At 41.7% G+C, this 23016-nt stretch overlaps 1 long non-coding RNA gene across 1 annotated transcript in view; it reads right to left on the bottom strand.

Annotated features, from left to right (window-relative positions):
* Positions 1 to 13805: 13805 nt before the first annotated feature.
* LOC119428145 overlaps positions 13806 to 23016 on the bottom strand; it is a 54624-nt gene continuing 45413 nt past the window's right edge. Inside the window, exon 4 of the long non-coding RNA XR_005187695.1 lies at positions 13806 to 14053. This is a non-coding gene — a long non-coding RNA (uncharacterized LOC119428145). The remainder of the gene's footprint in view (positions 14054 to 23016) is intronic.

The raw sequence follows: 23016 nt of genomic DNA, 5'->3' as shown, positions 1-23016 counted from the left end.
AAGGTTTAGGAAAAAAGGGGCAAACGGCATTTGCTTTTAGACTGTGCACGATCACGTGCGAGTCGAGCCTGTGCGTTGATTGAGATCCTCTTCATCTGAACCCGTCTTGGGGGCTTCTGCTGTTGCGGGTCAATAGTACGAGTGTCTGTCTGTCTCATCCTGCAGAGCTCAGGTTAAGTGTTGAGTCTAAGTGTTACCCTCTTCATGTGGTCGATGAGTGAGAGAGAACTACGGCCTGAGCTGTAAGTGAACTCACCTCAGTCATACATTCAGCTTCTTCTTTTTTTGTTCTCAGTGCACTAACTTTTTAAACCATTCTTCATGGACTGAAAATTAATTGTGGAATCGTGCTTTTTATGTGGCTGGTCGACATAATCTGCTGCACAAACAACATATGATTATTTTTTTTTTATTTTATCAAGTGAAAGGAAAATATTTAATGCAGTTTTATTTTCTACCTTTAAGTAAACAAGAAGTCCAGCAAAGTTCAGTGAGGTCATCTGGACGGTTTCTTTTTTCTGAGACGTTTCGTCCTTCATCCAAAGGACTTCATCAGTCTGAGGAGCCACAACAAACTCAGTCCCACAAGTATCACACTCCTATAGTGGGCCAACCAGTTTGCTGGTGAGAAGATGGTTTCAAACATCAAAGGATTTTTGAGCATGAACTTTGATGTTTTGAACCACTTTCAGCATGGCTGCCTCAGAGGAGTAGACGGGGGAGAGGGTGGGACCCAGAAACCATCTTATCACCATCAAACTGGACGGTCCACTATGCAAGTATGCCGCTAGTGGGACTCAGTTTGTTTGTGGCTCCTCGGATTGATGAAGTCCATTGGATGAAGGACGAAACATCTAAAAAAAACCAAACAAGAAACAGTCCAGATGACCCGAATGATCTTTGTTGGATTACCTGGATTATTGAGCATGAACTTTGATAAGCCAGAACTCTTTTAATGGTTATTAAATTTATATGATTACTTCATCTTCTATCAGAGAGGATTGCTCTCCACAGAGTGTGATGTATCCTTCAAAAAGTCACTTCTCCTAAAAATCAGCTCAATAAACAGCCTCTGCTTCAGCTGTTGGGACAGAAAATGCATTTATTCCAGCTCTCCTCTCCCAGCCTCGTTGCTTATGTAACACCTGTGTTTCCATGTCGTCCTTATCCGCTTCTTCCATCCACTCTGCTTTGTATCACGGTGGTCGTCTTGTGAATATTCCAATTACGCCGATGTGTGTTTGACCTTTGAGCGAGCAGGAGAAGATACAGTTATCTACCTTCTTCTGTGACACCCAGAGTCTGTCAATCAGCAGTCAACACCCCACCGCCGCTTCGCCACAACACCACCGGCACAGGCTACTCGAAACGCAACCAGTGTAAGGTAGAAAAAGTGCTAAACAAAGCGTTCATTAAATGAGGTCTGAACACAAACCACACCAAGCGGCACACAAAGAAATGAAAGAGACGTTAAACACATTGTTTTTCCCTTTAATCTCCATCCAGCCCGACTACGCCTAACGTCCATAAACAAAGCGTTTTCCAACAGTAATCCATATCACGCTTCTAAGAACAAGCGAGCGTGAGCAGAATCGTGCTGCTTCAGTTTCACTGGTGCGCCCGCCCTTTTCCAAAAGGCTAATCTACATCTTTCATTGAATCAAGGATGGAAATTCACAAGAAATGCTTCTTTTTCAATTTCATGCTGAAGTAGCTCAAGTTAGTGGATGTAATTTCTCCTAACAAGAAAATTTATCACTCTGTCGCACACTTAGGCCAGCTTTGTGAAAAGGAGGACGCCTATTTTTTTTTTTTTGAGTTTGGGTTTTGATAAATGTGCCAAAAGCATGATGACTCCCTTCATAGCACTCCATACATGGACGGAACAATTACAGCAGTTATGGAAAAAAGCAATGGTTGAAATGTGCATGAAAGATAAATGACGTATAATTTAGAGCTTTGATATAGACATTACTTAATGAAGAAGCTCAGAGGACGGGATATTTCGTACATTCTGCAAAAAAAAAAAACAACTTTGAGGTTTAAATCATGTGAAAGTTCAAATTTAGCTTTTTTTGTGAGAAATCCTCTTGTTTAAAACCTGTGCCAACAAAGGCGTATGTCCTCGCTATGACAGAAATTCCAAGGGAGACCAACGAAGCAAAAACTCCCACAAATCCATTTGAAGTTTTGTGCAAATTAGGATTATCAGGTTCACGCCGAATTGGATGATGAAGTCCAAACAGGTGAAAAGGAACGCATGAAGAATAGTTAACACAGAAACAATACCACGCTTGGCCAAGCCACCAGGCCAATGTATATTTATCATGTAAACTTCTGATAAATGCACATGCAGAAACAATCAAATCTCCGGGTTTCCATTGGAAGATTTCTGCACGTTGGACTCAAGCGTGAAACCAATATCAGCTTAGTGTCTGCTCAAGCTTGAAGTGCCACGCCGAGCCCGCAGAGCATGTTCTGCATATGCTCATGGGCGTCGTTTTTACCAGGGTGGAACAAGCAGCTTTCCAGTGCTATCACCGATCAATTCCAGCAAGTTAGGTCTCCCGTGTGGGGTAAATAAGCAGCAGTTGAGTCTTGATGAAGAATGGCAGGCTGTTTGAGGGGGGAATAAAGGCTTGAGAGAGGCGGCTCAGTCTATCTGCTGCAATGGATAGTGTCACTTCCATCATTAACCTCAGATTAGAGCACATCTTATTCTCTTCATCTGCGCCAAACAAATGCTCGGTTTACTCTTTGAAAGAAATAGACATATGCTGTTTACATCAGTTCCACACTTTGGGAAACAGAACAATCAGTGGCTGACGGTAAAATAAAAGTTACAACAAAAATGGCCGTCCCGACGTTGGCTGATAAACTGAAACGCCCAGCGGATTTAGCTCTAAAGCCTGCAGTGAAGAGTGCCAAAGCTAGCACTAAGTGACATGTCAGCGAGTTTGTCTGTTTGAAGCGTTCCAATTCCCCCCGGCCTGAGCTTATTTACTGCATTTGTATGAAAAGCTGCGAAGAGGAGAGGGCTGCCTGCCTCTCTTACATATGTATACAGTGTTTGGAGGCAAAGCGTAAAGAGCAACTCTCGCTGTGGACAAGCAATGTTGCAACTACAAACAACCTGGGAGAAGGCTGGAGCCATAAATACATCCAAAAATAGGTCAGGGATGAAGGTAATCAGAGCAGCAAAGAGAGTTAACATGTGCAACAACCAAAAAAAAAAAAAAAAAAAAAAAGCTACGATACCTGGAATCTGTTAGCAGAGATTCAGGGCGCATTAAAGCAAAGCACCAGTGACATTAAAGATGCTCCTACCTCTTGCTAGTTCTTAACCAGATTTGCAGTTTTTTTATTAGTTAGAGGAGTGGAAGCAGGGTACACACAACAAACCATCGGGCATGCGTTTCACACTCCGATTTGTTACTATTCATGACTAAAGCAGAGAGGAACTGTAATACTAGACATGCTTGTTAAATTCACAACACTCCAAAGCTGCCTTCTAGCAAATCCTGTCTTTTGGTTGTCAGCTTAAGACACCCCGGCATATGCATATGTAGGATTTTTAAGCTCTGTTAAATGGATAGCGGTGTCGTGGCCTATCAAATGACTATAAGCCACTTGACTTTTTGGGAAGGAAAGAGAAGCATTTATAGACAACGCAGGCAGCAATGCGTTACCTTTTATGAATTGGAAAACACTCAAACAATCTTTTCCCCATTTCTTGTTCCTGTTAACTTCATATTAGACTAAAACAGATGCATATACATGCCTGTTTCCAGCTTGTGTGTCCTGTCCGAGTATATTAATGACTGTTTAAGTTGGTGACAGGGGAGTGGCAACAAACAATGACAGAATGCCTGTTATGGATGATGCACCATTCACCACCAAGTCAGTTTGCAAATAAATTGTTGTGGAGGGTATTGAGGTGAAGCAATTGCTCAGCCCTCTCAGAGAATGTGCAGTGTGTATATGTGTCTTTATGCATGGCTGTGTATGTGCTGGTGCTTTCTGTGAGTGGACGTATAGATCCAGTGCCATTTATTTTCCCGGAGCTGGACCGTGCGGTTAGAGAGGCGTGAAAGGAAATGAGTTGTGAAGTGGCCATTGATCCTGGCCTGCACTAGGTTAGCTCGAAACAGCAAGATTATTGGCCACAGTATGTGCAACTCAATGACTGCCTCTTATTTACACAAAGGTGGTTAACCCTGACCGGGACATTTATCACCGAGATACTGCCCTGCGTGGGACAAAAGGAGAGGACAAAGGCAAAACAGAGTCTAATTAAAGACCCAGCTAGAAGGAATGCTTATCACTCGCCGCCTTTCATGCCAGAATTTTAAACTGAGATGATCTTTTGCTGATGGAGTTGCAGGCATTTTGGTCAAACTATAAAAAAAGCCTTAGCTCTTGTCATGTGAGATCTTGTGAAACGTTGAAAGAATGTGTTGTGAATGAAGCTCAGCTACTACAACACCAAATTTTATCAAAGTATCTGTAAAAAATAGCAGCTCTCTACCCATTTGTGTGTTTTATTGATGTCAGTTGGCTGCGGAGGCCATCTTTAACTGTACTGACTCCTAAAGTTAATCGGTTTCAGATGTGCATTGAAGCTCATGAAACTGCGGCACCATCTAAAAGTTTAGTTAAAATTAGGGATGCACGATATTATCGGAATGGTATCGGCCGATATTAGCGATAAAGTTAAATATCGGACATCGGCCATTCCAAAAATAACTCACCGATATAAAAGGCACTGTTTTTTTTAAATATATATTTATATAGTGTTGCATCACTTTCAGCCCCCTTTTGCCATTTGCATCTGGTAGCAGGCCGAACTGACAAAGTCTCTGTAAGTAGGTCTAGGGGGAAAAATATCAGTTATAGGACAAATAAGTTTTAACATATCGGCACATCGTATATTAGTCAAAAATCCTACGTCGTGCATCCCTAGTTAAAATCCCTCAGTGGCTCATGAGATATTTTGCTAACAGATTGAGTTTTAAAAATACATCTTGCGTGATCAGTTAGCACTCAGAATACGAGTTGGGAATGACTTTCAGCTGCTAATAAATCAAATTCTAGATCAATATCTGTGAAATATACCGCGTTAATGCCGTGGCGGTCATCTTGAAGGGGGATTGACTTCCAAAATAAATCAGCTGTAGATGCACACTTGATGATTACATTTTGAGAGTTAAAAATATGTATGAACCATTCAAGGAATATTTTGCTAACATACCAGACAAATAAACAGGCACACGCAGACGCGTAGTAATCATAACGGAATGATCTGAAAGTCATTTAATTTTAAATATTTTAAGATATTAATGTGCGTTTGGCTTTCATTCAACTAAATTAAATTTTTATTGGTAAAATTTATATGTTTTTGTTATACACAAGCCTTGAAATGAACAGTTTGCTGTCTTTACGTTACTTTCGACCTGTAACCTGCACTTCTTTGACAACAAACCGTTTGACGGTAAAACACCTGTAAGTGTTAGTTTTCAGCCGATTTCACTTCACCCCTCCTCTCATCGCAACTCCTCCACCACTCCCTCTCACACTGTCTCGCTGCCCCCTTTCTGCTCGTCTCTCTTTCAAGCCTTTTTGCAGCTTGACATTTCGCCGCGCTCTCGAGGGACGCCTGTGCGAAATGGAGTTACTGGGAGAGCGCCACTGTAAATTCCAGAAGGCCACATGTAATGTGTCTTAAACTTAGATGGACAGCCCAGGTTTCAAGGAGCTGAGAAATAAGATGGAGACCAAAAAGAAAAAGGTGGGGAGGAAGATGGAGAGAAGGAAGAAGAGGTGGTGTCTGGATAGATAATAGAATAATACTGTGTTTTTGTCTGGGGAAGGGTGAGCAAACAGCTATGCTGTCATTCACATCCTATATCTTTAGTGTCATCGCAAAAGGGGGAACTACAGGCCTATATGTCACAGGCCTGTATGTACCATTCTGTTGGGACCGTCTGCTGATAGCCAGGTTGGAAATAAAAAGAAGGACAGCTTTCATTGTAAATAGGTCTGCTAAAGAAGAGCTGTCTTTTTCACTGAAAGGGGAAATAGTTTTACAAAGACATACAGTACACACTGCTTTCCTAACGCTCCTCCTGCCTTTACAGGAGAAGCCTTATCTTGGCACAGACAATGATGGTTAACAAAGGACTCCTTTATGAAATCCTTCATATTTCAGCTGAGGTCTTTTTCCTGTCCTGAGAGGTGATTGATGCATCAGGCCAGGGCCGGTGTCTTATTTACACAGTTGAGTGGGGCAATCTCAGGCCTGAAAGATAAACCTAATGAGCTTCTTTGTGTAAGGGTGCAAATGAGAGACACCATCCTCCCACCCTGCTTCCCCTGCTCCATCCAAAGGGACAGTCTGGGTGATTAGGCCTTTAAATTATGCTCAAGGGCAAAGCCCAGATTTGCATCTGAGGTGTGTGCATGTGTGTGTGTGGTTTCTCAAATATGGTACAAAGAGACAGACAGGGAGGCAGGTGAAGGGCAGACAGAAAGATGCTTGGGGCTTGTTTGCTGAAAAGTGACGGTAGGTGAAAACTAGGTGTCAGTATTTTAGAGAGTGCGAACAGAGTAGACTAAACAACAAACTTGAGTCGTTATAAGAGAGATGAGCTCATGGGTACGTCAAAAGTGTGCGCGCAGGCTCACACACACACAAACACATACTGTCATTTTGTCCTTTGTCTGTGGGAGTAACTTTCTCCCTAATGACTTTCATTTTAGGGAGAATTTCATTTGCCCCTAAACCCTAAATACTACCCATCACTTGCTGTCAGAGTTCTCATCTTTTTTTTTCCTGCAGCTAAACAGCTAGGAAGGCAGGTTAATTGCTGTCACTCTCAAGTTAGACCATTGCCTACCTCTCATGCAGCGACAGGGGGTAGCCTAGAAGTAAGATGGCACCTTGGTGCACTTATTGTAATTTATGTCAGAATGCTGCAGTCATTTAAATAGAGTTGGATCGTTTGCATTTTGCTGCATCATGTGCCTCAGGAAAACACTAAAATGCATACCTAACCAGTTTACCAATGTGTAAACTTTTTCCTCTGGCGGTTCTGCTAGCTGTGTTTTGGGGTAAAGGTAAATAAAAATGTCATGAAGCATGGAAATATTTTCTTTAATTAAAAAATGTGAAAGAATTAAAGGCCTTGGATCTTCTTATGATGAAAAATATTGTAAATACCATACGCATGGCTGAAGTATGTGTTGTGTGCGACTCCTGAATACAACCACACCAAATTTTAGCTGTAAAAATCACAGAGGTGTAGCCATTTTTGTGTGGACTGACATCGAGGTGGCCATCTTTAAATAGGTTTAATACACAAGTTGTAGATGTACTGCAGTCCTTCGCTACCTCGCAGTTCGATTTTTGCGTTTTTTCGACCATTGTCAACTTTAATATTACTCACATGATTGGGAGGGTACAGATAAAAAGTTAATGAAAAAATATTTAAGATAGGCGCCGCCATTTTGTAGTTTTCTGTCAATAAGCCTACACCAGTGATCCTCAATTTGTTTTCCAAAACAGCCTATTGGCAGATCAAAGTCAAGGGGACAGCCACTGTATCACCCCAAGTCACTCAAATACAAGAAAAATAATGAAACAACACACCTATAGGCCTGTCACAATAACAAATTTTGCAGGGCGATTAATTGTCTCAGAAATTATTGCAATAAACGATAATATTGTTTGAAATTTAACAATAATTGTCAAATTTTAAAAGAAATGTTGATTTGTTTGGAGTGTCGTACCTTTTTTGACCACCTGATGGCAGTATAAGACTGAACAGAAGGATAGATAGTTGAGCAGTATGGCTCTTTAAGAAAAATGGGAGGGAGGGTCCTTGACGTGGCATGGGGCTGACATGGTGACATGGTGGACATTCGGTGATTTGAGATCCTTAGCATAGCATTTTTCATACAAAGCTTTTAATAGAAAAAAATAATCAGTAAACAAGTTCTCAGCTTCTTTTTGCAGAGAAAAACAACTTTTTACACAAAGGCACGAGTTTCAACCATGAAATTTGGAGCTCGACAAGACGGAGGTTTATTCCTGAGGTCGGTCTGTTAGCTTAGCTCGTAGCTTAGCTTCTCGGCTTAGCTCCTTTCAGCGATCCAAAAACACAATTTTGGACGGTTAAAACAGATTTTAAAGAAAAAAAGAGAAAGGGAGGGGTCAGTGAAGAGCCCCAGAGTTGAGCCTTTTGTCATCCAGTGTCATCAGTAGAAAGAGAGAGATGAAGAAACGATAAAGCCGGTAAATGAAAATTAGGTAGATAATTTTCATTCATCATGCGATTAATTGATTTATTGTTTATCGCGACAGGCCTACCCATCTATTAACAAAAAAAGAAACATAGCCCCTGCACATTATCTGTTTAAACAAAATTACCTTAGTACTGAGATGAGCAGAAGCTGTGGTGCATGTCCTTGACTTTCTTCATGTTGTATTTGTAATTTGTTGTTGCAACCACAGTGAGGCATTCAAGATGGGCATGGGTCAGTCGGTTTCTCTGTTTTTGCTTGATAGCGTTCATTGTTGAAAATGTTGACTCACAGGTGTAAAAATTCAGCTTTTAGCCATTACCCCAATCCCATGAAGAAAACACAAGTCAACAATAACAACGAATACCAAAGTCCGTGCTCAACAATGAATATGTTGTAATATGTGTACGGATGAAGATGCCCCCTTCACATTTTCGTCTGCCCCCTCATGGAACCATGCCTAGAACCGGCCCTGCTTAGATGCTCCTACTTCCTTCACCATGGATGACATCAGGAGCAGAGACGAACGCGTGGCCGGTAGCTGATCCATCTGAGATTAACAGGACATTTTTTACGTCTTTTGACCGGCAGATCAGCGGGGGCGCGTGGCCGGTGATCAGCTGATCCATCTGAAGCTTAACAGGACAATTTTTACGTCTTTTGACCGGCAGATCAGCGAACGCGCGCGGCCAGTGATCAGCTGATCCATCTGAAGCTTAACAGGACTTTTTTTTTTACCTCAACCGGCCGATCGGACCTGCCTCCTCCTCAACAAGTAGATTAACACAATTTTATATTGTGCATTATTATTTATTTTATTTGTGCTGTGATTCATAAAACCACATCAAAGAAGTCCGAGCCGACAGTGCTGGTGTATTGTTGTAACCTGTCATGAGCGCCACCAATAAAGCATGGCAAGCCGCATGTGGCTCGGGAGCCGCGCATTCAGTATCCCTGGCCTACACTGTAACACCAGTCAAAAGAACTACACTACCCAGAAGCCAACATTGCTTCTGGCTGCTGCTTTCCACCGAAACGTAGGGAAAGTTTTGCAACGCAAATAGACACTATATGAAGCTCACAGAACTGACAGGAATAATCATGAAGCTCAATAATCCACGCGCACATCAACCTGGAAGGGGCGGTGGGCTTCGTTGCTGCAGGGTAGATCTGCAGAACCAGAACAGGGCTGCTGGTCTGCAGAGCAGGTGAGTAAAAGTTTAGAGTATCGGGCAGTACATATACATAAGTGGGAAGGGTTTATAACACCTTAAAAATGTATAAATACTAAATAAATATAGTGTTCCTACTTTGAGGTTTATTGCGGTGGTGTATGCAACGTAACCCCCGCGATAATCGAGGGACTACTGTACAGCCAATATTTACTTTCTGAAAGTTTCATAGAAAGCCATCTAGATGTCAATGGGTAATTTTACTCACAAAGTTGACTCCAACATGTGTTGCATTCAAAGTATGTGTTTGAGACGATGCTCAGCTACCAGTACTACCACAAGTTTATGTAAAACTCTAAAAATCTAAAGTTTTAGTATCGTTTTAAAAGTCAACTTTTTCATGGTTTATAGTTACTTTCAATAAGCTGTGTAGTAGAGTTGTCTGTACAGCTATCCAGGAGTCTTTGGGTAAAAAAAAAAAAAAAGACCCTCAACATGACCATAATAGATTAGCCAGGGTTTCCATCGTGCTCACTTTATCAATATTCTTCTTATGGAAGCAAACCCATTTACAGGGGGCAGTAGTCCTGAGTACTGGCTCATCAATCCCGCTGATAACCCTGGCAGGATTAAGTCTACAGAGCACTGTAATCAACTAACAGGCTCATTATGGGACATTATGCTATAGATCCAAAGATCGATGCATTCCTCCCATCTACAAACATGGCCACATAAAGTTTTAAAACACAATTCTAGCTATGCTCAATGACAAATTGATTGGAAATATGAGCTCAGCACTTTTTATCCCCCCACCCCACCCCCAAGTGAGCTTTTATAGTGATCATTTTGCATAGTAATTACGCCTGCGTAACATTCATCATTTGCTCTGATACATATCTGCAGCTGGCAAATTGCAATCAGATACAGTAGGTATCTAATCTGTGATCTCAAATCAAATTAGGTCTATTTAGACAACCTTGGGAATGTGATGATGAAATCCTGTCAGAAATTAGAGACTGGAAATTTAATTGAGACAGTGGATATTATTGAGATATGTGGATAAAGGCGTGAGTGGCTTTTTGCGGTCGATAAACAAATTGACCTGAATATAAAAGGAAAAATAAATAACACCGTTTATAGCCTAATGAAAATGATTGGTATAAAGGTACTCATTGCAATATCATGAAGACCGGTTGCATATGTGTATATATACCATAATTTTCGCTGTATAAGTCGCACGTTTTTGCATAAATTAGCATGCTTGCAACTTATACACCAACGCGACTAATGTATGTTTCCCCCCCATATTTAAAACCCAATTTTTGGCTGAGATCTGACGATTTCATTCATTCTGACATGGAAAACATTGAGCACTACCATTTTCAGCCACTAGAGGGCTCGCGACTAATATGGCAAGCCAAGTGTCACATTAATAGGTAAAAGTGGCTATTAATGAGACACTTGGCTTGCCATAAAAGCCACCTTCGTCTCACTCTGGAACTCCTGGAGCAAACGTCAAACCAGCTGCATTTCGCCGCATCGCCCAGGCGAATTTGACCATTAAAGTGCATTTATTAAGGAAAAGTTCAACTGAGACAACCTTTGGTATAACTTTAAGCAAACAATTGTTTTTAAGCGTTAATCTTCTTTAAATCTTGTTAAAGTCCTCCCGTACGCGCTCCCGCTGCCGCCATTTGTCAGTCAATCAATTTTTGGCACACCGGCCCACGTTTCCGGATTGTCAGCGGTGATGCGTAACAAATGCAATGCGTCAGCGGGGATGCATAATAGGTGCAACTTTAATGGCAAAGCAACTTGTTTATGTTTTTTTCCACTTTATTAGACATATTTGGACCGATGAGACTTTTACGGCAATGAGACGTGTACAAGTACGGTACATATATGTCTGACAACTGACAATTATTTGTTTACCAATAATAAAGACCAAATTGACAGAAAATAGGTGAACAATGGCAATTTGAGTGCATTCTGCATTTAATTATTTTTGGAAAAATTACTTATATATTTCAGAATACCCTTTTTAATGTTTCATTTTATAGTTTGCATTTAGTACCTTTAGGAAACATCTCAACTTTAAATATTTGAATATTTAAAATATTGTGTAGCTTGTCTCAGAAGCCTTCGGCCGAGTCTAAGGTGACGAGACCTTAAGATGCTGCTTTTCTAATTATAGCTGTAGGAGGTATTTTGGAGCTGCTAGGTAATGGCAGAACCCATAGAGACGGTGGAGAATTCATCAGTGCTTATTATTAATCATCCCCCAGCAGCATGATGAGAGACTGGAGCTTCTATACCCACTGGACCAGTCAATGTCATTCCAAATATGGGTGGAAAATTAAACCCAACAGCCTTACGTGGAAATGGACTCGCAGCAAATAAGAACAGGATTTTTTTTAAAATGCAAGCACATATGAAGACGCAACGTCCACGCTTGCAAAGTAAACACAACTGTCAACATCACAGCTGCTTTGTTCTGGCGGGCACATCTGTTAAACAACACTCTCTTTAGTCTCAGAAATAATCACTCCTGCTTGAAATATGATTTCTCTCTGAAGACGAGCGGAGTAAAACTCAGGAGGGGAAGTGTGTGTGAATTTAGCAGCGCAGGGCCCCCTGCTTTAAAAAGCCTCCAGAGACCTGTTAGCTGGACTGCTCATTTCAATGCGTCTGTCTCGGGGTTGGGAGAAGGCTGGCCCCTTTACGAGGCGCACACGGTCATCCGCCCGGACAACCCCACCCACTAGACACAACTCTCAGCCATACTGAGTTTTACCCAGACTTTTTATGATTACGTCACTTTTTATTATTATTCTTTTAAGTTGTGTGGTATTTTAAAAGGAATAATTTGTCTTATTAAGGGTCTAATGTTTGTGGTGCACCTTTCCCACTCATTTTAAAACAAAGTTAGACATCTAATTTAAGAGAAAATGTTCCAACACTCTGAATTGGTCTTTTATCGTTTTGGCTATTTCAGGTGACGTGAAGATATTTCATTTTCTCTCACACACGTGTGCATCATCTGAAGTAAATTACACTGAAGCTTTATGTTATACTGTAAGGAGAAAAAATACAAACAGCTCTCCTAAGTAAAGCTCTACAAACATCTACTAAAATCTTGTTTTATCTCGTTCCATCTCATTCTAGATCAGTTGAGGGCATTGCCACCTACAGAAAGCAGTTCTTCACACACCTTCAAATGTAAAAAGAGAGTGCAAAAGAAGTGACCCCCCCCTCCTAATCAGCTGTGGGTGGAAGAGTGGAGACAGATGTGGCTGAGATGAAGCCACCAGAAGGACTGATGCAGTTCTGCTGTGGATGGATGACAAGTGTGAGGATGAGCAGAGGAGGCTCCAGGACCTTTATTTTGCTACACTGGGCACACACACACACACACATGCACACACATGTACTCATTGACATCTATTGTACTGCCCTGACTGATCTGACCACAGGGGTTCAGCTGCCTCGAAAAAAAAAAAAAAAAATTACACACACACACAAATCTACGCTTCCATGAAAAATTTCACCAGGCAAAAAGGACACCATTACAAACCTGCGGCATTGTCCCCCCCTCCCAATCCACCCAGAAGCATGGTCCTCTGACCTAATCTCCCATTGCTCTTTTGGCGATCTGTCAAAGCCATCATTCACCATGAAAAGACACGGGAGACACTTGACTCCTTTACTCTGCTGGCGACTGACTTTCACAACTCCTGCCCCCCAACCACCCCCTCTCACACCACCCCTGCAGGTCATTCACCCCACAAATGCACAAAACATCAAGTAGTTATCAGTGGAGAGCAACTTGATCAATTTAAAAGTAACAAAGTGACAAATAAACGTTTTTTTTTTTTTTAAGGATCTTAACGAGAATCAGTTTTTCCAAAGTGCCTCATCAGAGATTTCTCTCTGAGACAAACTAGTGGTGAGTTAGGAGGCCCTCTGCTGGAAACACAGCTGCCATAACACACACATTGACCAGACTGGACCATACATTTCCACACATTCTTTCCTCTTTTTCTTCCTCTCCGTCTGCCACACACACCGTCACACTCACATGCACACACGTGGCCTCACACTGCTGCAGAAACTTCTACATATGCAGTAGGTGATAAACATAAACAACCAGCAGATCTGCAGGAAACACCTACAACAGCTTCAACTGACGGGAAAGTTTACCAACAGCCTATTAGGTAAACAGAGGCGTAAAAAAAAAATAAAATGCATACACACACCGACACACGAACAAAACAATTCATTTTGCTTCCTGCCTACATAGAACGCCTGAGCGCCGCCTGAGCTGAGAGCACAGCAGAGCAGAGAGAGCGAGAGAGAGCGGCAGAGACGAGACGGGGGGAGAAACACAACTTACCTGCTGTTGTTGCAGATGCAGCAGCTCGACTGTGCTTACTTCGCTGCTTGTGTCACCAGCGCTTGATCTCCCATCTCTACTGCCAGCCTCTAATTGGCTGCTGCTTAGGGTGCTCATTCCATTTTGACTCATTGAACTGTTGCTTATTGTCTCTGTGGCCGACTCCTGCATCATCATGATTTAAAACCTAGAAGTGATTAAGAGGCACCGGTTAGGGCTCTTCTCGTTACAGTTCCCCCCGTTTTCCCTCCTGTTTTCTTCTCTTTGCACGCTTCCATTATCAAGCCCTTGGTCCCCCTTTGCAAATTAAAGCATTTTAAAGAAGAGGGAGGGGGGGAAGGGATGCAGGAGGAGCAATTATGCATTCATTGTGTAAATGAAGCAATACAAAGAGATGCGTGGTCCTTTTTTTTAAATAACTAAATGGGTTTGTACATATGGAAATAGAAATAAATCAAACGGATTTGCATTTCAAACTATTACTAAAATCTTAATATGATTAGAACGAATATGTGGCTCAAGAATAAGCATCTGCTCCATTCATTAGATCTTTATTGCATCACTAACAAAAACATAAATAAATAAAAAGAGAGAGAAGCACTCCTAAAATGTCCATTTTCAAGATGTCTGCCTCTGAAGAAGTTGCCTAATGACGCAAAACTAATCATGCAAAATTAAAAATTTGGTGTTGGGAAGAGGAAGCACCGAATCACATGGTGCAGGGTTGGAGTTAGTCATTCTTGTTCTGGCTTAAAAAAAAAAACTGCTTTGCAGGCCTCCAGAGCAAAAGAACACTCATATTTCATTTATTAGCATTTTAATTTTTTTTAGGTTTGCCTTTTTGCTTCTTAAATCAAACCTAATATACCCTAAATGTTTGGTTTATGTCTTGTTTTGCTCTCAGTTGGATGCAATTAGGTAAAACGTTTAGTTGTAATCAAAGTTTCAGGCAGTGAAATTTACATTAAAGAAAATCAAGTAAAATGTTTAATTTTCTATTTCTAAATACAAAATTAAGAAAAACGAACAGGGATATAATATATATATATATATATTGAATTTTACTAATGATTGTGCTAAAACGGCATAAATTATGCATAAAAGCTCCTGTCTTTCCAGTAATAAATGTTTTATCATTATCCCCAACATTTAACGCTCTCTACCTTCACCGGGGCAGAGAGGAGCTCCTCCAGCATCAGTCGACTTTCTCCCAATAAATAAAAGACTCAGAAGACTGCAGCTCAGACAGAAATCCACAATTACGGATTCAACACTCGCTCTATTTGGAGAATATTTTTACTATTTAAAAAAAAAAAACTGAGATAAATAATAAATTCAACACAGCAGAACTTATGAAGTGTTTTCCCTAAAATATAAAAAATGCTAATCGTGCCTCCGCAGCCGTTTTTGCCATTTTCACCTTTTTTTCTCATTACAGCCTGTTTTCCAATCTGCCAGTGCAAACCAACACTCAGAACAACAGCAGGGGGGATGAATGATGATTGTATGTGTTTTTGTGTGCGTTTGCGTCCAGCCAACACGGGTAACCGTGTGTATTCTTTGGCCTGCAAATACAGTTTTAATAGAAGTGTGTACACGTCCGCAGCGGCGTTTGTGTGTTTGACGAGGGGCAGATACGGGACAGGCCTTAAAGGATGTCCACGGCCAGGATAAACAGGATCTGAGGAGGGAGAACAAACAGGGCTGAGCTATTACACAGAGCAGGGCGACAGCTGCCCGGGACACAAGTAAACAGGGAAGAGGCCAGAACAAGGCGTGCTTGTGAACAAACAGGCCCCCTGTTTAACACCGAGACGCTTTCTACTGATGGAGGGAGACACGGTGAGAGAAGACAGGGGGACAGGAAGACAGGAGAAAGGAAACAGAGGGCGGGGGGAAAGAAAATAAAGGGAGGGACGGGAGGAGAGACTGGCACAATGTGTCATCCAATCCGGTGATGAATCTCAGCAGAAGAAACTCAAGGCTGCAGCCGAGATCAGCCGGCTAATAAGTATTCAAATTAGGCATAAATTTTACATGCCCGATGTTTAAAATATTCAGAGAAAGACTGTCTGATTGCCTTTACTACGATTTTATGAACATTCTAATGGAGTTCTCCTTTTTCTTGGACCGGTGAGGGATGTTCGGAAAACTTGGAAGATAGACGAGATGAAGAAATATATATATATTCTTTTATTATTAACAGCTGAATTGTGGCAAAACCGCCATCAAAATTCAGGGAAAATTACTTCTACGTTATATTTTATGTGCTTACACTCGACGTCTAAAATTTATAAAGAATATCAACAAAATTATGCAATCGTGGAAAATGATTTGCATTAATTATTTAAAAATCCAGTTAATTTCAACACTATAATCTCAAAAAAAAAAATAAATCTGTGCAGCATGGCTCGCTGCGACGTCGTGATAATGCAGATATATGCAAAGCATATTCGCAGAGATCAGATGGTGCTTTAACCTTAATGACAGCGGTGAGATAAATTAATTAGCCGTCTAAAGGCGGCATTCAAATCTGCCAATTAGAATGTCAATTAGAAACGCAGCCGGGCTGCGGTGATGAGCGGGCGACCAAGCTGCGGCGCCGACTGTGGGGGTGATGGAACTGTCACAGCCAGGGAGGCGCACGCTCACGCAATACTCCAGAGAAAGAGAGGGAGTCGGAGAGTGACAGTGCTCAACACCTGAGGGTGTGACTGTGTCTACATTTGCCACAGATCCGCCCGTCTCCCTGAGGAGTACCAGCCCTGACCCCAGCTCGGCCAACTGGGTCGGAAAGAGTCACCAACAGCTACGATATCTGTTGGCCAGAGCTGAAGCTGCCAGCTTGGTGCGCTTCACATCCAGAAATCGTCGTCGTCCTGCATTTCAGCACTCAGCTTTTTGATGCCATTTCCTCAAGCCATAATCTTCCAATGAGGGCGAACCCAGACCACTTATTATCACCATCGGAAGCAGAGAGGAAGCCTGTTATTACCTGGTAATACGCTGCTGACGCTGTAGATGTATCGCTCAGGGAGGGACGATGATAGTGATGCAGAGCGTTTAGGACGTGTGGTGGTGTTGCGAACAGGAAGATGGTTAATCATCGACAGCTTCAGTGTTTCTTTTAAGGCATGTGTGTCAAACTCAAGGCCAAGGGGCCAAATGAGGCCCTTTTGGGCATCTTATCTGGCCCCCAAGACGATATTGTAAATTTAAAATACTTTTATCACTATACATTTTTCAGTAATCTTTGATTATGATGTCAAAAGAGGAGCATAGAACGTCAAAGGAGACCAATCAAACTCTTGTTGAGGAACCTGCAACCAAGAAAAGACGTTTGGTATCTAACTTGAGTTGATGTAGATTCTGAAACCGGCCCCTAGTTTGAAAAAGGTTTTAATTTTGGCCCCCTTTTGTAAGTGGGTTTGACACTCGTGTTTGAAGGGTTCAATAAAAAGCAAAGGCATTTCCACATGGAGCAAAGAAAGGCTGATAGTTTATTTGGAAAGCTTTAAAACAAAAGCAGCTACTTGCTATTCCTCTTCAGCTTGTGCAAATATTTACCATAATTTCCAGCGTATAAGACGCCCCGGAGTACAAGTCGTATCAGTCAAAAAAGCATCATGACGAGGAAAGAAACGTACAAGTGTATAAGTCGCATTTATTATGCGTCACCGCTGACCCGTCGTGTTTAGTATGCAATTTATTTAATGCAAACCGCTTCATTTCTCCTGAGTGACGCGGCATCATCCACACATCCATCGTGATTGGAGTCGCTAGCTCTCCAGCGTTCCTCCGCCTGCACCAGCTGAGTGAAGTGAGCGTGCACGGGAGGCTGTTGTAGTTCTTCGAAATTAAACAAGATTAACACTTAAAAACTATAATTTGCTCGACATTATAGCAAAGTTGTGTTCCGGTTTAACTTTTCCTTATTAAATGCGCCTTAATGGTCAAAACAGCTTCATTTCGCCTGGGCAGGGTGGCACCATCCATCGCAGCCGGAGCCATGAGCTCTCCAGAGTTCCTCCGAATGCACCAGCTGAGTGAAGCGAGCGTGCACGGGAGGACTCGTCGTTGCAGTTCTTCGAAATTTAAAGCGTCAGTCAAAAATTGTGTTATGAATATGGAAAAAAAAGTATATAAGTCGCAGGACTGATAAATCTATGCAAAAAAAAAAAACCTGTGACTTATACGCCAGAAAATACGGTACTCTTAAATCCTGCAAATCCATTTGTTTCATTGAGAATCTGAAGGAAGGGTCCTGATGAAACTTGAGATCTGGTGTTGGGGGAATTTCTCCACTTTCTTCTGAGAAGCAACACAATAAAAGGTGTAAGGGGAAAACTGAGCCTTTCTCCCACACACTCATCATTAAAGGGGAAAGAAGCAGCCCTCCATCTTTGTTTGCGAGCTCTAAAAGCCCTTAATGTAGCCTCATTACCTGGCCTGTCTCCCGCTCTATCATGTGCGGTAAACACACACTATGACACTGGCCATCCATCTGAAGGGAATGCACAGCTGTCTGCCTCGGGTCCACCGAGGAATTTAACACACGATACACTGTTAACACACTGCTGCCCTGACACTGGCTTCATCTCCGTGCCATCCATTTTCAGAGAAGCTTCTCCACCGTGTCCGTCTGAATCCATTTCCTCATTTTATATGCATGAGTTGCAAAAAACATTTTCATTAGGACGACACAAAAGAAAGTAGAAAAAGAAAAGTGACCCCAGTTCATCATCGGCTCACGTTTCAGGTGGCAGAGCCGGAATCCTTTACGTTTTCACAGATCAAACTAATAAATAAATAAAAAATAATAATAGAAATTACATTTCACAGTCTGCTGAGTCCTCGCGGCTCTCTGATCGGGTCGAGATATGGTTACCATTTAAAATAATCACCGATTCTGTGCTTGAGTGAAATTAATTCATCATTGCCATAAGTTACGATGCATATAAAATAAAGAAGTAACTGTGCAAGGTCGCAAATTTATACTTAAAATTGCTTTAATAAATCAAAATGCCACACGTGGGCTGACGAAAAAGAAGTGGCTCAACAACTATGAAATTGATCAAAAAGAATAAATAATTTAAAGCTGAGCTAAAAGTATAAAAACCTTTAGTAGAGGAAACGCAAATATTTGATTATGATTGTTTTTATATGGCTGGAATTTCAGCACAAGGATACCAAAAGCTTCATGTAAAGGTTTTTCAAGTAGGAAATGGAAAAAAACGACCACTTGGAAAGAAACGTAAAAAAAAAAAAAAACGCGCCGGATTAAACAAGACAAGCCAGGCTGTCGTGCCTTAGAATTAAAAGCTTCCTTTTGGTGCTAAAGGAGTGCCATAAAAGAGCATTAATGACTGCTTCTTATAAACCTGTGTATGGTAATGGTTTCTGCTCATAGATAGAGGAATTTCAAAAGTGCTTTACCGGTGAATAAAGATTGCTTTGGAAGAAAAGAAGAAAAAAAAAATCATATTTACAAAATCAAGAGTGGGGCCAAATGAAAGGAGAAAGGAGGAATAATGGACTTTGCTTCTTTTTTTTAATGCTGGATTAACATTATTCAAAGCAACAGAATCAAATGTGGTTATCTCCTGTCCAACGAGCCCTCCACTCGTCGCATTTCAATTCTTCATTTGAGCCGACAATAAATTGTAACTCTGTGATACGAGACATTCAGTCAAGAATGTTCAGAACTTAATTCTTTTTCTATTTACAATAAGGAGATGAGACGGAATAAGATAAAAGACTATTTGCCACGATGTGGAAGTGTCCCTGAATGGGTGCGCGAGGACGTGTCGGCGTCTCGAGGAGAACAGAGGGGGAACGAAAACGACAAAGAAAAAGCTGAGGAACGTGTGTAAAGTTCAACCGTACCGTCTTTTTTTAGAATCAAATATAAGAGGCGCTCGTGTGTATAGCGTGCACGATACAGTGTTGGTGTAAATTTATGTTAAACAAATATAGCAGCTCTGCAATATCTTAAAAAAAAAAAAAAGGCAAACGTCAAAGATTCAATTAAAAATAAAGAAAATGCAGCTGTAAAGTGAAATTCAATCACAGAGAAGCACAACCCTCTTGGAATAAAAAAAAAAAAAAAAGAGGAGGAGAAACTATTTGGATTTTGGCTCGTCCCATATCATTTACATGTTCAGACCCCACGTTCTGAGGCAGGAGACGCCGCTACGGTCGAGCGAGGCGGTGACGAAAGCCGGCCGGTCGGCTCTCATTTGCATATTTGCCAATTGCGTTAATTAACTCAGCCCACCTAATCAGGGCTAATTGACCTATAAAAGAGGGGAGGCCTCGTTGTCTCATCCAATCATCTTTATCAGGAGTAGAGGAGGTGCGCAGTGAATGCAGGGCACTTCCACTGTATTTATAGACCTCGTGCGTGGAAGTGTTCCACTCGGAAAATATGTTTTACTCTGTGCAGGGGGTGGTGCTCTGATATGAAGCGAAACCAGGAGGAAAAAGAATAAAAAGAAGTGAACGGACAAATTCTTAAGGCGTTTGATTAGAGAGGAAAATCAGAGGAGCTAATGGGAGTTGGATCGTCGGTCCTGAGCGGAGCGGAGCACATCCGGCAGATCAGCGGCGACCGGGCGCAGCTACACAGACATATCTCATCGTGACGTTTCCAGTTATTCCTGCTTGATTAGGGCCATTACGTCTGCAGCTCTGATTTATGTTGTCATTCCCTCTCAGCAGTCCTGCATCGATAGATCTTAATGAATTGGTAAATAAGGGCGAAGATTGCAGTTGACAACGCCGCAACATTTCTCATTCATACCAGACAAGATTTATGTAACCAATTAGAAGCATAAAAGCAGGACGGCGTCTGCTCGGGAGGAGAAAAATACACGTCTTTCAGAAAAATTACCAAAAAAAAAAAAAAAAAAAGCCACGACGAGAAGCTGTCTTTAACCTCGGCTCGGTCAAACTTTTTCAACAAACACGGTTACGGACTTTAAAATAAGTCAGCAAAATAAGAAAAAAGCAATTTACAGTATGTAAAGTTTAATTAAATAGGGTTCAAAGCAAAAAGATATTAAAACCACACTTTTACAGAGAAAAGCTTCATGTACAACTCGAAATTCACCGACACGTAAACTGAAAGACGAAGTAATGGAGTGTGTTGGGGGTCAAACAAACCAATCCAGATGTTTAACACTAAACAGAATGTTCATTTGCATACTGTGAAATCAGTCTGTAAGTTCCTCTTAATTATCTGTTAGCAGCCCCAAAATAAAAAGTAAAAATCCACTTTGTATTAAAAAAAATTCAGCTAAAAGTGCTGATCATCAATAGTCGGCGACAGCAGGAAGACCCACAGGGCAGGAGTGAACAGAGGTGGAAAATTAAAGCGGAGTGATACGGGAGACGGCTCCTTTCAGCCTCTCTCCCCTTCAAGCACATGCAAATGAGGCCGTGCTGCTTAACTGCATCATTTATGTGGATAATAGCGGCATCATCATTACGGGGGGACTCAAATTAAATTACATCACAATTAGCATAACAAAGTGATTGGTTAAACTTTCAAAACAAATAACGCCGCTCCGCTAATGAACGGTGTTAATTGGCCAGAAAGCATTCTAAATAAAACGCGCAGGTAAACATGCGTTTGTGAAATTCATTCTTAACAACAGCCTCCTTTTATTTTATTTTATTTTGTTTTAACAAAATGAAGCAAATGCGCATTAAAAGAAAATTCAAAATGAACACTGCCAGGGGGATTTGTGCGCCGAAATCTAAAATGTAGCTTTTAATTTTATTGTGCTAAAGAACCTATTATATGCCAGACTCTGGAGAACAATGTAAATTATCTGCCTTCAAAATGGAGTTTGGCCAATTCTCCGTGTGAGCTAATCACATAGCTCATTATGCATTAGGGTATTAAATTATGAAGAGGAGTCTCTTTCGCATTCCTGCACAAAGCCCTATGAAATGTTAATAATATGCCCACAATAGCCCAATCCCATGCCTTGCTCACCCTCATCAATATTTAAGTAAACAAATGATCCCGCTCGCCTTTGATAAAGATAATTAGCGCTTCGCCAATTACGAGTCTCGTGACCTCCTCGCCTTTTCAAAACTGCTCTTACGAGTTAATTTTTTTCTCAACACAAAGAAAAAAACAAAAACAAGTCAAACTTTGTTCCCCTAAAACACACGAGATTAATATTTGATCTTTTTTAGCCTCTTGACTTCATCGATTGGCGATTAGCAAGTGGACGGCAGCACCTGATCCAAGAGCAGCAGAAGAGTTTCACGCTCAGACAGTCACACGATCACTGACACGCACGTGCGTGGACGCACACGTGCATGCGCGCAGCCTCTCTCTCACACTCACACACACTCACACACACACACAGAGCAATTCATCAGCGCTAATTAAGCAGCAGATTAGCAGAGGCTGCAGAAGGCTGAGCAGCTCCACAGTGGGACGAAGCCCGGCAGTAGAGATGACAGGCGACTGATAGGTGGATGGATGGATGGATGGATGGATGGATGGATGGATGGCTTTTATTTGTTTTACCTGAAGTTGAGGAGTGCCAGAGATCCTGACCAGACAGAGGACTCTCCACCAGCGAGGGAGTCTTGCAGCGACGCCCGAAACTCGACTGTCACCGCGTGAAGAGGCAACACTATTTGTGTCATCACTTCAGCCGTGTTTATGTGTGTGGGGGGAGATAGCATCATAAACAAGCCTCCCCCCCACCGAACCAGCAACACCACCTCCTTGCCACCTGCCACCCCAGCCCCCGCCCCGGTCTCCCCCTTGCTCCCTCTTTTTCCTCCACCTCCTTTCGCCACCTCACTGTGCCATTCATGCATACTTTAATCACCCTTGCCCTATTAAAAAAAGAGAGAAAAACAGACTTCTTTGACAATTATTCTATCATTTCCAGTTGTCACTGGGGCAATTACCAGCTGGGGGGGTGGATAGGTCGGTCATCCAGGCCTGAAAGAGGAGACGAGTTGGGAGAGGAGGAACAAGGTGGAAGAGTTTGTTTTTTTTTTAACTCTAGGATAAAGAAATAATTGCTAAATCTGTGCATTCGGGTGCAAATGTGCAAGAGTGTGTGTCCAGGTGGTATCTGTGTGTGGGTGGGTCCTGTGTGAGCGTGTGTGTGTGTG

This window comes from Nematolebias whitei, chromosome 22, assembly GCF_014905685.2.
Source record: "Nematolebias whitei isolate Nwh7 chromosome 22, NemWhi1, whole genome shotgun sequence".
In the NCBI taxonomy this organism is placed as follows: Eukaryota; Metazoa; Chordata; class Actinopteri; order Cyprinodontiformes; family Rivulidae; genus Nematolebias; species Nematolebias whitei.
Note: the sequence above shows the minus strand (reverse complement) of the source record. Positions and strands in the feature narration are given on the sequence as shown.